Source organism: Meles meles, chromosome 10 (assembly GCF_922984935.1).
Source record: "Meles meles chromosome 10, mMelMel3.1 paternal haplotype, whole genome shotgun sequence".
In the NCBI taxonomy this organism is placed as follows: domain Eukaryota; kingdom Metazoa; phylum Chordata; class Mammalia; order Carnivora; family Mustelidae; genus Meles; species Meles meles.
Window position 1 is genome coordinate 6,701,636 of NC_060075.1, and position 15,700 is coordinate 6,717,335.

Here is a 15,700-nt window from a genome sequence, read left to right on the forward strand (position 1 = left end):
CTATCAAAATGTAAATGTGCGTAGGATAACATTGAAAGCTGGCAATGAACGTTCTAGACATTGTTCAGTGAGTGGCGCCTTACCCCTGGGGTTCACTTTCTGCCTTTGGAAAGCAAGGCAGGTACAGACTTCGTGGTCTCAGATGGAAAGTTCAGGGATCTTCCAAGCTGAAGCCGAGAAGGGATGGTGCCTTTTTGGAAAAGGAGGATAGTTATGGCACGAGAGGGTGTGTGTAGAGTTGCCCAGACCCAGCAGTTCTGTACGGAGCCTGAATGAGCAGCCCGTGTGTGGAAGTCTAAGTTTATTAATTATACACCATCTCCAATAGAAGGGGGTATAGCTCAGTGGTAGAGCATTTGACTGCAGATCAAGAGGTCCCTGGTTCAAGTCCAGGTGCCCCCTTTGAGGGCCTGGTTTTTTCCTCCTTCGCCTGAAATGACAGAATTGAGTGGTATAGACACTGTCCTCTAGTTCCCCAAACAGGATGAGGATGGGTTGAGTCTGTGGCCCAGCACCCCTAAGGTCATTCCAGAGACTCAGCGCCACACCGAAGACTAAGGTCAAGGCCAAATCCATCCTGAATGTCCTCCTCGAGGGTGTGCTTCCCCAGAGCCGCCGTGGTCCCAATTTCAGTATCATCCAGGGTCTAGTCTGGAGGCAAAAGTTACCTCTGTCATTTTGACGGAGAATTTAATTTAAATAATTGTTAACGAGTGTATCAGTTTCCTAAAGCCGCTGTAACAAAGCTGACTGCTTCAAACAACAGAAATTTACCAGCCCAGCGCTCGGGGCGGGGGGTGGGGGGGGCAGGGTGGGAAATCAAGGTGTGGGCAGAGACTCCTCCCTGCATCCTTCTAGCTTCTCACGTCCGGTGGCCACTCCGTCTGCCCATGGTTGTTGTCGCATCTGTGTCTCTCCTCTTCCTGCCAGGACCCCGTCCTACTGTGCCCCACCCCTCTCCACCGTGACCTCGTCAGAGCTAACTGTCTCTCCCATGACCCCATCCAAGTAAGGTCGCATCCTGTGGTACCGAGATTTCAGCAGATCTTTCTGGAGATCCAACCCCTAACGACCGGCACTAGAGAACTGAAGGACGACAAGGAGAGACTGAGGGTCACGGAGGTAGTGCCTGGAAGGAACGTCCCCCGCTCTGGGGCCCGGGAAGCAAACAGAGGAGGAGAACTTGGGAAGGCTCACGGGCTTGGGGAGTTTCTCTGTGGATCCCGGCCTCAGATCCCTAAGGAGGCCCTGGTGTCCCCGAAGAGCTGTGGCGAGGCGGGTCCTGTGAGCACCAGACCGCAGGCGGCAGTCACGGCTGCTCCTGGGACCGACTGCTGCTGCTTCGTGACGCCGGCAGGAGCCACAGCAGGCACAACAGGGGCTCTGGCCGGCTCTGACCTTCCCGCCTCCCTCCGAGAGCCCTGCAGGGGACCAACCAGGAAGCCACCTGGCAGAGGATGAGTGTGGTTTACAGAGTCCCAGCACGGCAGGGCAGAGCACAGAAAGGGGCACTTGGAGCCTAGGGACAGTCATTTCCTCGGGTGGCTCGTCCCAGCCAGCAGTGTAAGGGCTGACCAGGTGGAGATCTGAGGCCAGGACACAGGGCTCCGCGGCATCCGGGGGTGTAGCGTCGTGCGGGGAGCTCTGACCCTTCGCCAGCCCGCGTGTCTTCTACCTTTCCAGTGGTGCAGGCTTAGCCAGCCACTGGGCCTTCCCAGTCTCTGTTGTCAGGCGCGCAGCGCACGAACCTCAATACAGATGTTAGGGTAGATCCTTCCAGCTGTCGGGGAAGGCTTCCCAAGTTGCTGCCCGCCCAGGATCTGCAGAGGGAGAAGCTGCAGAGCCGGGGGAGAAAGCAACCCGCGGCTGCTGCTTCTAAGCAGGGACAGGAGTTGGCAGTTAAAGCAGGTCCCGCAGCTCAGCAGACCACGCTGCAGGGGCGCCTCCGGCGGGAGCGCTGGGTGTGGCTGCACCGGGAAAGGATATTAACTGGATCTCCCTGGCAGAGCAGGGGGTATAGCTCAGGGGTAGAGCATTTGACTGCAGATCAAGAGGTCCCCGGTTCAAATCTGGGTGCCCCCTAGCATTTTAGCAAACAGTGATGCTAAAGAAGTGGCAGTTTCCTCTCCTCTTGCTGAATCTGGTTTCTGGGCTTTCCTGCAAAGGGTGAAGAAGCAGAGATCACACCCAAGCAGGCAGCTCTGCTCTGGTGATGTGTTTGTCCCCTCCGCTGACCTCCCCTCACCTGGTCCTGCACACGCCAGTGTGTACTTGGTCCCCTGGCTGAGGGTCTGTCCTTGAAGGTAGCCAGAAGCAAATCCGAGATCATCTATAAGAGGACCGTATTTCAGGTGCCTGGGTGGCTCAGTTGGTTGGTGACTGCCTTCTGCTCAGTTCGTGATCCCGGAGTCCTGGGATCGAGTCCTGTATCAGGCTCTCTGCTCAGCGGGGAGTCTGCTTCTCCCTCTAACCCTCCCCTTCTTGTGCTCTCTCTCTCAAATAAATAAATAAATTCTTAAAAAAAAAAAGGACAATATTGCAATTGCTGTATGACTTACCAACCCTTGCAAAGGAAGCCAGAAAGCAGTGCTATAACACATTTCATATGTTGCGAGGAAATCACAGTTGGCTCTGAATTCTATTCCCAGCCAAACTTCAAGAGCAGACAAAAGCTCAGGGTGCCTGGTGGCTCAGTGGGTTAAGCCTCTGCCTTCAGCTCAGGTCATGATCTCAGGGTTCTGGGATCGAGCCCTGCTTTGGGCTCTCTGCTCAGTAAGGAGCCTGCTTCCCTTCCTCTCTCTCTGCCTGCCTCTCTGCCTACTTGTGATCTCCGTCTGTCAAACAGATAAATCAAATCTTTAAAAAAAAAAAAAACAGACAAAAGCTGAAAGAATTTATTGCCAACAGACTCTCACTAAAGCAAATTTTAAATATATACTTTATTTATTTTTTAAAATTTTATTTATTTATTTGACAGACAGAGATCACGAGTAAGGCAGAAAGACAAGCGGGGGCGGGGGGAGCAGGCTCTCCGCTGAGCCGAGTCCAATGCAGGGCTCGATCCCAGGACCCTGAGACATGACCTGAGCCGAAGGCAGCGGCTTAACCCTAAATATATACTTTAGAGAATATATTTATATATGTGTATATATATGTGTGTGTGTATATATATGTGTGTGTGTGTGTATATATATATATATAAATATATATATAGGCGCCCCTAAATATATACTTTAAAGAAAAGAAAACCTCCCAGGATGGGAGGTTTGAGACACAAGAAGGAATGTTGAACAAAGAAATTATAAGATATGTAAATAAATCTAAACAATCATTTACCATGTAACACAATATTAATGTCTAATTTATAAAGTTTTTTTTAAAGATACAACTAAAATAAAAATACTGGTTAACAATAACATCTAAGGAACAGAGTGATAGGAGTTAAAATCCTTATGTAATTTGCGAGGAAGATAAAAATATTGATTAACATTAGAATTTTAAGATTTGAAAGCAGAAATTTCTAGTGTATCGTTTCAAAAGTTGTGATTTTGCCAGGCAAAAGGGGATAAAAGAGTGCAGGGTAAATGCTGACAGTCTTGCTAAACACTCATTAACTCTAATAATTCCTTTGTGGATTCGTTTTGATTTCCAATGTATATGCTCATATAAGCTAAGTAGTTTGCAAGTTTTATTTCCGATGTTCCAGTCCTTACAGACATTTTCCTTACCTTGTGGTACTGACGAGAACCTCCAGTGTAATCCGAATAAGGGTATTGACAGTAGATATCTTGACTCATTCTGATTTCAAATGAAAGCTCTCAACATTTTGCCGTTAAGTATATATCATGAACTATACTTTTTCTAAGCAGTCTTTATCAAATTAAAGAATTTTTCTTCAATTTCTAGTTTGTAAAAAAAAAATTGTCATGGATTGATGTGAAATTTTATCAAAACCCCCTTTTGCATCTGTTAAGAATCATATGAGGGGTGCCTGGGTGGCTCAGTGGGTTAAAGCCTCTGCCTTTGACTCAGGGCATGATCCCAGGGTCCTGGGATCGAGCCCAGCATCAGGCTCTCTGCTCAGCAGGGAGCCTGCTTCCCTTCTTCTCTCTCTGCCTGCCTCTCTGCCTACTTGTGATCTCTCTCTGTCAAATAAATAAATAAAATCTTCAAAAAAAAAAAAAAAAGATTGTGCTAGTCTCACAAAAGGAGTTATAGAATGTCTATTTCTTTTCTATTCTTAGATTTTTATGTAAAAATAGTTATTGCTTATTTAAGTATGAGACAAAACTCACCAGTAAAACGATCTTGTCTGAATTTTTTTGTGAAAAAGTTTCAAATGACAGTTTGACTAAAACAACTACTTAAAACTTAGAGGACTGGGTGCCTGGGTGGCTCAGTGGGTTAAAACCTCTGCCTTTGGCTCAGGTCATAATCCCAGGGTCCTGGGATCGAGCCCTGCATGGGTCTCTCTGCTCAGTGGGGATCTTGCTTCTCTCTCTGCCTGCCTCTCTGCCTACTTGTGATCTTTACCTGTCAAAGAAATAAATAAAATCTTAAAAAAACCACACTTAGAGGACAATTCAGCTTTTCTATTTTTTTTCTTGTGTCAGCTTTAAGTTGTATTTTTTTAAGTTCTTGCTCAGTTTCAGCATAGATAGTAGCAAAGTCTTTGGACTCCTAAGACATAATACATGGGTTCAAATCCTAGGTTCTGAGTGGACTTGGTGAAATTTATTAACTCCCTTAGCCTCAGTTTTGCCATATATAAAATGGGCACGATGATAGAAATGAGCACAGCGTTAGTGCCTCATTTGTGGAGATGTTAGGAAAATTGAATAAATTAAGACATTTAAAGTACATAAAATCACGCCTGCCACATAGTAAGTTCTTTTTTCATGTTAGATTTTAAAATTTTTTGTATATTTTTGTATATTTCTTGTATATTTTCATAATGTTAAGTATTCTTTAAAGTCTAAAGAATCTGCAGTTTTTCTTTTTAATTTCTGATATAGGTTTATTTGTTTCTGTTATTTTCTTATCAGTTTCACCAGAGGTTAATAAATCTTTTCTCTTCAAAAACCAACTTTTGGCTTTGTTAATCCTGTCTATTTTGTGTATTTTTAAAAGTCATTATTTGTCTGCTTTCTAATTTTTTTTTAGATTTTATTTATTCATCTGAGAGAGAACGTGAGAGAGAGAATGAGAGCTGAGGTCAGAGGGAGAAGCGGACTCCCTGTGGAGCTGGGAGCTGGATGCAGGACTTGCCCCTGGGACTCCGAGATCATGACCTGAGCCGAAGGCGGTCACTCAACCAACTGAGGCACCCTAGGTGCCCTTGTGTTTGTTTTCTATTTCGTTAATTTCTGCTCTTTCCTTTCATCTCTCATATGTTCTTTTATCCAGTTTTTCTAACTTCTTGAGATGGATTCTTAGTTCATTTCTATTCTTTCCCAGCATAGTGCTCAAAGCCACAAGTATTTCTCTAAGTGCTGATTCAATGTCCATCAACGGATGAATGGATAAAGAAAATGTTACACAGGGGCGCCTGGGTGGCTCAGTGGGTTAAGCCGCCGCCTTCAGCTCAGGTCATGATCTCAGGGTCCTGGGATCGAGTCCCGTATCGGGCTCTCTGCTCAGCGGAGAGCCTGCTTCCCTTCCTCTCTCTCTGCCTGCCTCTCTTGTGATTTCTCTCTGTCAAAGAAATAAAAAAAAAAAAAAGAAGAAAATGTTACACACACACACACACACAGTGGAATATTATTCAGCCATTAGAAAGAAGGAAATCCTGCCATCGGTAACTACATGGATGAAACCAGAGGGCATGGTATTAAGCAAAATAAGCCAGACCCCCCCCCCCAAATGTAAATACTGTACGGTAACACTTATATGTGGAATTTTTTTAAAAGTCAAACCCAGAAACAGAGAGTGGATAGGTGATTGCCCGGGCCTGAGCGGTAGAAGAAATGAGGGAGGGATGTTGATCAAAGGGTAGAAACTCAGTTATAAGATGAATATGTTCTAGAAAGCTCATGTGCAGAATGGGCATTACATTACAGTTAATAAGACTGTATTGTAAACTTGGAAGTTGCTAAAAGAGTAGATCTTAAGCATTCACACACACACACACATGCATACAGGTAATCATGTGGGGTGATGGGTGTGTGCATTCACTTTTTTTTCAGTCCCCCACTACCATAAATTATGCAGTTGAGTTTCTTCCACATTTGGGGAAGTTACGGGGGCCAGCACATTCAGAAGGCAATGGATGAGCCTCACCCCAGAAAAACCACCTTCATGATCATGGTATCTTTTCTGCCTGGTAAGTGTGGGTGTGTTAATTGACTTGATTTTGTAATGATTTCACAATGTATATGTAAATCACATCATTACGTTGTACAGTTTATATTACAATTCTATTTGTCAATTATACCTCAATAAAGCAAGGGAGGAAAGAAACTAAAAACTGTAAATTATTCATGACACTTTTCTGTTAATTAATGAGAAAGGTATGTAACATTTTTCCACTCTAATTCTAGACATGTTTATTTCTCTTGGCTATTCTTTTCTTTCTTTCTTTCTTTTTTTCGAAGATTTTATTTAAGATTTTATTTATTTATTTGATAGAGAGAGATCACAAGTAGGCAGAGAGAGAGAGGAGGAAGCAGGCTACCTCCTGAGCAGAGGGAGATGTGGGACTCGATCCCAGAACCCTGGGATCATGACCTGAGCCAAAGGCAGAGGCTTAACCCACTGAGCCACCCAGGCGCCCCTCTCTTGGTTATTCTGTCAAGTTTTTGCCTTACATATTTTGAAGCTTTATTACTAGAAGCATAAAAATCGGGAATTCTTACATCTTCCTGTTAAATTCAGCCTTTGGTTATTAATAATTTATCTTTTATCTCTAGTAATATTTCATTATTTAAAGAAATATTTTGTCTGGGGGCCCCTGGGTGGTCCAGTCGTTAAGTGTCTGCCTTCAGCTCAGGGCATGATCTCAGGGTCCTGGAATCGATCCCCACATCGGGCTCCCTGCTCGATGGGAAGCCTGCTTCTCCCTCTCTCACTCCCTCTGCTTGCGTTCCCTCTCCCCCTGTGTCTCTCCCTGTCAAATAAATAAATAAAATCTTTAAAAAAAAAAAAAGACTATTTCGTCTGATAGTAAGATACACCCGCTTTCTTTTTGTTAATGTTCTGTCAGTCCGATATTTTTTCATCCTTTTACTTTTCAATCTTTCCGTATCCCAAATTTTAGATGATGCCTTTTGTAAATAGAATCCGGTTGGCTGTATTGGGTTGTTTTGACCCCAGTGTGATACTCTCTGTCTTTCAACCTGGGGCACTTGCTTTATGTACTTGTGACGTAACTGCTGACGTATTTGTGGTCAAGTGCACCTCATTTTATGCTTTCAATTTACGGTGCTTGTGCTGATTACAGTACTTATACTTTACGTTTTTCTCTCTTTCTTCATTTTTTTTTTTTGTTTGAGATTTTTCTAACGCTATTATTTTCCCCTGCTGGTTTGAAAAATATAAACGCTCTTTCTTCTCTTTTTAGTGATTATGCTAGAAACTCCATGTGCCTAGTTACTTCTCAGAGTCTGTGGCTCACCAATGGCTTTACCCTCTGCACAGGTAATACAAGCATCTTAGAAAACTTAAAAAAAATTTTTGTTGTTGTTTACAAGTTTTTTTTTTAAATAATACTTTTAACTGAACTTTCTTTCCTCCCAACGTATATGCACTTTTTATCTTCTACATTATCCCATAAGTTGTGTTCACCTCATTATTGTTACTTTTTTACAGTCAATGTTCACTTTGATTTATTCATATGTTTACTATTTCTTTGCCTCTGTCTTCCTTACGACACCTGTCCTTCCATCCAAGTCATTTCCCTGCTGCTTAGAATATACCTTTTAAAATTTCTTTGCATGCCCGCATGCGCTGGATGAGTTATTTCAGTTTTTATTAGTCTGAAATTGTCTTTATTTCACCTTCACTCCTGAAGGATTTTTTACCTGAGTTCGGAATTTTATGTTAACAGTATTTCAGTAGCTATAATCCCACTGCCTTCTGGTTTTCATTGTCACTCTAGAGAACTCAGTTGTCAATTTCATTGGAACTCATTGAAAATAATGTGTTTTCTTTTCACTATGCTTTTGAGTTTCTTGTCTGCGATTTCCTGCAATTTTACTACAGTAACTCTAGGTATGGATTTAATTTTGTTTCCTATGCTTGAGATTCACTGGGGTTCTTGAATGTCGGCATTGATGTCTTTCCTAAGTTGCAAAACAGTCCTGGCCTTTGTCTCCTCAAATATTGCCTCTACTTCATTCTCTCATTTTCTCTTCACGGAGTCCATTTAAATGTACATTAGACCTCCTCGTTGTATCCTCTAAATTTGTTACTCTCTATTCTGTGTTTGCCATATTTTTGCTTGCATGCTTTATAATGGATGTGTTTCATCCCAGTGTTCTAATTCACCAATTTTCTCTTTGGTTGAAACCATTCACTGACTATAACATGGACATACTCATTGAAATTTTAATTTTAGTTATTAATTTTTAGATACACACTTATGTTGTTTTCATATCTTCTTAGTTACTTCTTATGCTTTCCATTTTCCTACTGAAATTTTCAAGCCTGTCTCTTACCTTCTTGAAAGGTGCAAGCTTTTTTATTTTATTATTATTATTTTTTTTTACAGTGTGTTTCTGGATGTTCTAATATAAAAAAAAGTCCCTTCCCTGTGTTTAGTTCTGTGGTCTGTGGTTTCTATTGATTTTCATTGACGATTTTTGCCTCCTTGTGTACGTAGCTATTCTTGACTACATACTGAACACTGTATTCGAAAATGTATTTGGAGAACGAATTTGAAGCCAGGTGGAGATGTTAATATCCTTCATTTGTGTTTTCCCAGAGATCTGAGGGGCTCTAGCAGTCAGGATACCTTAATATAATTTCAAGGCTTGAGTTTCTGGGCCATCCCGATGTCACAAAGACCAGCGACAAATTCTTGCAAGAACTGTTTTGGTTCAGTTCGCCTTTCCTCCTTAGGGTCCCAGCCCAAAGCCAGAGATGGTTTTACCTGTGTCCCTACTCTAGGTGGGCCCAGAACTCTGACTTCTATCCTCCTGGTCCTGAGAGACTTCCAGAAATTCACTTAGCCTCTCTTGGACGGAAAACCAGGGCCAGGGCCAAAGCAGCCTCTCCTGCGGAGCTTTATCCTGTTTCCCATTTGTTCTGAATCTCCATCTTGTACTTCGTTTTAACTAGTTAGCTCTTTGAGGCTTTTGCTGAGATGTTTGTAATACTTTCCCAGCTTTTTTATTTGTCAGCATAGGAAAGATTGGTTCAAATTACCTCTTCATTAAGGAACATGGAAATTCCTCTGCGGGATTCTTGATACCATTATATGTGTTTTAAACCTTTTAACTACATTTTTAATAATTATTATATAAATTAGAGCCTACTCCTCGGCATTCTCACCAAGGAAATACAGATGCAGGTTAAAAAAGAAAGAATGGGGAGCGCCTGGGTGGCTCAGTGGGTTAAAGCCTCTGCCTTCGGCTCAGATCATGATCTCAGGGTCCTGGGATCGAGCCCCACATCGGGCTCTCTGCTCAGCGGGGAGCCTGCTCCCCCTTCTCTCTGCCTGACTCTCTGCCTACTTGTGATCTCTCTCTGTGTGTCAAATAAATAAATAAAATCTTCCAGAAAGAAAAAAAGAAAAAAGAAAGAGTGGTAAGAGAGAAAAGAAGGAGAGGGGAGAATCAAGTGGTCTAAGTCTGCCCTCCGACAGATTCCCAGGGAGAGGACAGGGGCTCTGTTTTTGATATGCTCTCTAACTCTTACAGTCACTTCTGGGAAGGAGGTACGTGCATATCCACACTTCACAAGTGGCTTTCTCTCTCTCTTTTTCTTCACAAGAGATAACCTTCTCTCTGGAGATTATAACAAGGTTGAGAAAACGAGACACTGAGAGAAAGGAGGTCTCCCCACACACCATGAAGGGCAAGAGTCTCCAGGTAGGTAGGAGTGGATGGAGCCAACTTCATCAGTCCCTTCACTGAAATGTGACCCCAGTAGCTATTGTCTGGGTGATGCTCTAGGAAAGATTCTTGGAGCCAGTCCTGGCGCAGAGCCTAAATGTTTATCCCAAGACAAAGAGCATTAATTAAGTTATATGTGGGGGGAAAGAGGCAGAAATGCCAGCAGCTGCTTCAATCATTTAGAAAGTAAGAAAGGGGGCACCTGGATTTGAACCAGGGACCTCTTGATCTGCAGTCAAATGCTCTACCCCTGAGCTATCCCCCCACCTGTTGATGGCTTCTCATTATCACCTTTTCACCCGTGCACTGCACTCAGGATCTCTGTGTCCATACTTTGCTGGTTTTTTTCTGCGTGTCCCAGGAAGTGGCAAGTCTCCTCCACTGTAGTCCACTCTCTTTCTTCCCCTCTCAGCCTTAACTAGTCCTCCTCTCTCCTGCTCTCGTCCTCAGGCTGTAGCAATGACCTCAACTTTACACCCAGAAAGATCATTCGAGTCTATAGTAGTCTCTCTCCCTAGGCTGGCACACAGTCATCAGAAAAAGAGTGGTTGTTTCTGGGTCCTCAGGGAACCTCACGCTCAGTGCAGGGACAGCCTTCTCCGCTCTCCACGCCTCGGGAGGGTGCTCCTTGTTTCCTTCCTTCATTCACTCAACAAACACTCTTGGAGCCCGACAGGTGCCAGGCTCTGTCATGCATGCTGAAGACACAGACTACTAAAGCTTTATCACTTTTCCTCAAAGAGTCTTAGTCCAAGCAGGAGACAAACCCACGAACCGAAGTACTTCCCCCGAGTGCCAAAAATCCAAGCAGAGAGCTGTGAGAACAGGGAGTAAAAGGCTATAGGCAGCTAGGAAGTCAGGGGGTGCTTTCTGGAGGAGACAGCAAGGAGGACCCTGCTAAATTGAAGGAGTTGGGAAGGGCAAGGAGGACTAAGACCATGGAAGGAATAAAAACAAAACAAAACAAAGTGTTTTTAAAAAAGTGTGTCTCGGGGCGCCTGGGTGGCTCAGTGGGTTAAGCCTCTGCCTTCGGCTCAGGTCATGATCTCAGGGTCCTGGGATCGGGCCCCGCATTGGGCTCTCTGCTTGTCGGAGAGCCTGCTTCCCTTCCTCTCTCTCTCTGCCTGCCTCTCTGCCCACTTCTGATCTCTCTCTGTCAAAATAAATAAAATCTTAAAAAAAAAAAAAATTTAAAAAAAAAAAAGTGTGTCTCAAGGGGCGCCTGGGTGGCTCAGTGGGTTAAAGCCTCTGCCTTCGGCTCAGGTCATGGTCTCAGGGTCCTGGGATCGAGCCCCGCATCGGGCTCTCTGCCGAGTGGGGAACCTGCTTCCCTTCCTCTCTCTCTGCCTGCCTCTCTGCCTACTTGTGATCTCTGTCAAATAAATAAACAAAACCTTAAAAAAAAAAAAAAAGTGTCTCGAGGTCAGTGGGACTAAGATCAAAAGGGAAGGTGTGCTCATCACGCCAGGAAACATTTCGGAAGTGTGGATTCCTGCTAATGCAATGAGGGTGCTCCCAGACACTGTTGCTGGGGGAAGCCTGTGACACTGGCAAGACTAGCTGTGACCTCAAGGAGCCCTCACAACCACCGCCGCTGCTGTCCGATCCTAGAGATGAGGACAGAAGAGAATCCAGGCACAGATGGCTTCAGAATGACTTGCCTCCTTCTCGTTTACCACTTCACAGCCAAAAGGGACTTTTGCAAGGGGGCACCCGGATTTGAACCGGGGACCTCTTGATCTGCAGTCAAATGCTCTACCCCTGAGCTATACCCCCAGGCCTGCCTTTGCATCTTAATTGCACCTCTTGAACTGTGCAGTTGCCTTGTTCCTGGGCTGCTACAGACAAGTTCCTGGAGGAAGGCAGCCTGCCCCGTGACAGCCCGGCTCTCCTTGTCATCACTCACGCATTCGTCCACATACAAACGCCTACTAACCAGTTTCTCGGTGCCAGGCTTGTCCTTCCTTCTCCTTTCATTTCCTCTTCCTTCCCCTCTGGCTCACTTACCTCTGCCCCCCCCCCTCGTCTTTGCTGTGCTGGGCAGTCACGGGCTTGCGCATCCGGGCAGACCCTTGGTCCTCTCCTCGCTCCCTGCACTGCTCTGCACGGATGCAGGAGCAGCCCTGGGACAAGAACCCGGTCCTGACACCACACCCCGAGGCGCAGAGGACCTCCTCTGTCCCCTGCCCACCCTACGCTCGGCCACTTAACCTGCTAAATACTGGGCGGGAATCAGGTGGACCAGTTCCAGATTTCTGCTCAAGGAGAAGACCATTGAGGACGGCGGGACCCTGGGACAGCTTGCTTGCGGGCCCGGGGCATGGAGAACGGTGGCTTCCAGGACGCCACAGCAGAGGCAGGCAGCTCCGGGTGAGACTTGTTTGAGCAGCTGCGTTTGCAAACAGGCCGAAGGGGCTGAAGCCACCAAGGGTGTGTGCCCTGGGGTCGGCAGGGCAGGGACGCAGGGGAGAGAAGCATCTCGTTGGGCTTGGCCCCTTGGGAGATGGCCAGGAAGGGAGACCCAGAGAGAAGACTGTAGGGGACAGTGTGTGGGACAGGCAGAACTGCTGGGCCCGGCGCTGGGAAGGGACAGTTCTCCGACACCGTTCTCGCGACCTGTGGTCACTAAGAAAGAAACCATAAGTGAAAATAGCCAAAACGTTAAATTTCTCAGGAAAGCAAGAAATGTGGGCTCTAGGCAGCGCAGGGCTGTGCTGTCGTCACCGTGATGAAGTGACTTCTGGCAGAACGGGTCACGGCAGCAGCGGGGACAGAGGCTCCCCGATCCGTTTGTTACACACAATGTTCAAAGGCGCCGCTCCTGCTGCGTCATGTTGGGGAAGAGGGGGCAACTTCGACACCGTCGTACTGAAAACCAGAAATATTGGGGCTTTTACATAGAAAATTTCATGAAGTTTTTACTGACATGTCATACTGCCAGCCATCAAAGAAAATCGGTTCCTTCCTGAGACGGAGAGCCGGTGGCGTGACTTGAGGGAGGCAAACATTTCTTAAATGTGACACTGAAAGCTCACTTGATAAACCGGACTTTAATTAAGAACCCGTGCTCTTTGAATTAATTTTAATTAAATTAAAAACCCGTGCTCTTTGAAAGACACTGTTAGGGGCGCCTGCCTCAGTGGATTAAGCCGCTGCCTTCGGCTCAGGTCATGGTCCCAGGGTCCTGGGATCGAGCCCCACATAGGGCTCTCTGCTCAGCGGGGAGCCTGCTTCCTCCTCTCTCTCTCTCTCTGCCTGCCTCTCTGCCTACTTGCGATCTGTGTCTGTCAAATAAATAAATAAAATCTTTAAAAAAAAAAAAGAAAACATATGATGTTAATAAGCCCACAAAAATAACCTCAACATCGGTAGCGATGAGGGAAATAAACATTAAAACCAGAAAGACTGCCCGTGACCAGCATCGGCGAGGATAGGGGCAGCTGGAACATTCATTCGCTGCGAGGCCGGCGTGAAACGGTGTGGCCACCCCGGAGAAGAGTTCAGCAGGTCCTTAAAGGGTGAGGCGTACCCCTTGCATAGGACCCGGACACTACACCGCCAAGGACTTCCCTGAGCGGAATGAAGGCACACAGCCAGGCACAGGTGCGCAAGTGTCCGCAGCAACTTTATTCCAAAAGCCAAACGCTGAGAACATCTCAAACGTTTACCAACAGGTGAAAAGGCCCACGACAGAATAAGTCTCATGGACAAAAACGAAGGAACTATTAATACATGGAAACATAGGGATAGATCTCAAATAATTATCTCGAGTAAAAGAAGCCAGACCCAAACCAAACAAGCAAAGAAAGGAGGGGTGGAGTTCGTACGCTCTGATTCCATTTATAGAAAATTCTAGAAAATGAAACCTGGTCTGTGAACACAGAAAGCAGGTCTGAGGTTGCCTGGAGCTCTGGCAGGATTTTAAAGGACTAGAGGCTGAGGGGTGGGCGATTCTGGCTCGGACACACAGTGTTTTCATCCCTGTCCCGCCTTCCGCTCCCTTCCCAAAGCTCTGCAGCCCCCCAGCCCCCCCCCCCCCCGTGGGCGGCACCCACCCCTCCCCCGCTCGCTCCCAGCAGCACCAGCAGACATCATTTGCTTTCACATCTAGCAGGGATGTTCGCTGCTCCGGGACTACTCGTCTTCTCGTCCGTCCGGCGAAACTGAAGAGTGTATCACGGACTCCTCCAAGCACCGGGAGTCAGTGGTGGTTCTGTGATCCAGCCCTCCGCCCCCACCCCCATCTTCCTGAGCCTCTTGGGAGTGCTCTAAGCAGCCTGTCAAGCTCCTTGTCAATCTGCACAGGACATGAGCCCCACCTGGGGTTTCCCTTCCTGCCATCCCGCTGTCTGTTCATAGCTCCTCTTTAAACAGGGAGCTCCGCTCTCATGAACCTGCCTCCTAGCCTCCGAGCAGCAGCGGTGGCGGCCTCCAGGATGCTTCCTCCACGCTCTGGTTGTGCCTGGTGATCTCTGCATCCATGTCCATGAGCCTCTCCCAACCCTGGTCCCTCAGTGCTTTGACCTTGGCTCCTGTTTGGCCAGAGGACACAGCTGGGACCTGGTTATCACTAGAAACTGCCCCACTCTGGAAGTCTGAACTCTGAAGTTCCCCATCATCCTGGTAATCTCTACCCCTCCCCTCCACCACATCCCTCCGTCCTTCTCCTTCCCTTGCCCCCGACAGTTCAGCTCTTTCCTGCCTCCTTTCACCATCCTGCCCGACACAGATGCCATGCTCTGCCACTGTGCTTGGCTTCCTTGGCTGTTCTCACGGGGTCCCAGTGGGCTAGGACAGTGGGGACCAAGGCTGCTAGAAGCTCCAGACTCTGGGAAAGCCTATATTCATCATAATTTTTATTTTCTGTACAGGCACATCTCATTTTATTGCACTTTGCTTTATTGTGCTTCCCAGATTCTGTTTTTTTACAAATTGAAAGTTCAGGACGTCCACAGAGGAAGTCCCTGCACTTGGGGTGGAAACAGCAAGAGACCAGAAGCAGGAGCGGAGCCCAAGAAGGGGACGCAGCTGCCGCAAGCTCAGGGTCAGACAGGACCGCACGTGGAGGTGCTTCCTCGGGAGGAGCAGAGCGAGGGGTTTCCTGAGCCGATGGTGGGAGCGATGACGGAGGGATCAGAACATGACGGAGCTGCGGAGGAAGCAGCGGCAGGGCTCAAGGGGACCGACTCCAGTTCTGAAGGCAGTTCTGTGGGTTAAATGCCATCAGGCGTTGCTACGCGGCCGCCGAGCCACCGTTCGGGACAGAAGAGCCATCAGTGTGACAAGCCGCAGGGCCGCGCGGCCTCCAACACCCAGCACCCTGACGGGTCAGCAGTCGGCAGCGCCGCCGAGACCCTCCACCCGCAGAAAGTACGACCCGCTGAGAGCTCAGAGGGTGGGTCCCATGTTTTAGCAATAAAGTCTTTTTCAGTGAAAGCATGCACGTTGTTGTTTTGGACACAGTGCTGTTCCACAGTTCACAGACTGCAACAGCGGGTGCGCGGATCGTCCATGCGTTGGGAAACCGAAACATTCCTTGGACCTGCTTTATGGCAATATCAGCTTTACTGCAGTGGTTTGGAACCCAGCCCGTGGCTATCCCCCAGGTGCGCCTGTTCTAGGGATTTCTGAGGACAGAGACAGGTGTC

The 15,700-nt window shown here is 46.8% G+C and overlaps 4 non-coding genes and 1 pseudogene across 4 annotated transcripts; 2 read left to right on the top strand and 3 right to left on the bottom strand.

The window, feature by feature from the left end:
- The first annotated feature begins 330 nt into the window (after positions 1-330).
- Positions 331-402, top strand: TRNAC-GCA. The gene has a single exon. It is a non-coding gene; the product is annotated as a tRNA-Cys (tRNA).
- A 1,608-nt stretch (positions 403-2,010) lies between these two features.
- On the top strand, positions 2,011-2,082 carry TRNAC-GCA. Its single transcript has one exon. It is a non-coding gene; the product is annotated as a tRNA-Cys (tRNA).
- Positions 2,083-6,155: 4,073 nt separating this feature from the next.
- On the bottom strand, positions 6,156-6,330 carry LOC123952432 (annotated as a pseudogene).
- Positions 6,331-10,245: 3,915 nt separating this feature from the next.
- On the bottom strand, positions 10,246-10,317 carry TRNAC-GCA. Its single transcript has one exon. It is a non-coding gene; the product is annotated as a tRNA-Cys (tRNA).
- A 1,439-nt stretch (positions 10,318-11,756) lies between these two features.
- On the bottom strand, positions 11,757-11,828 carry TRNAC-GCA. The gene has a single exon. It is a non-coding gene; the product is annotated as a tRNA-Cys (tRNA).
- Between the last annotated feature and the right edge of the window lie 3,872 nt (positions 11,829-15,700).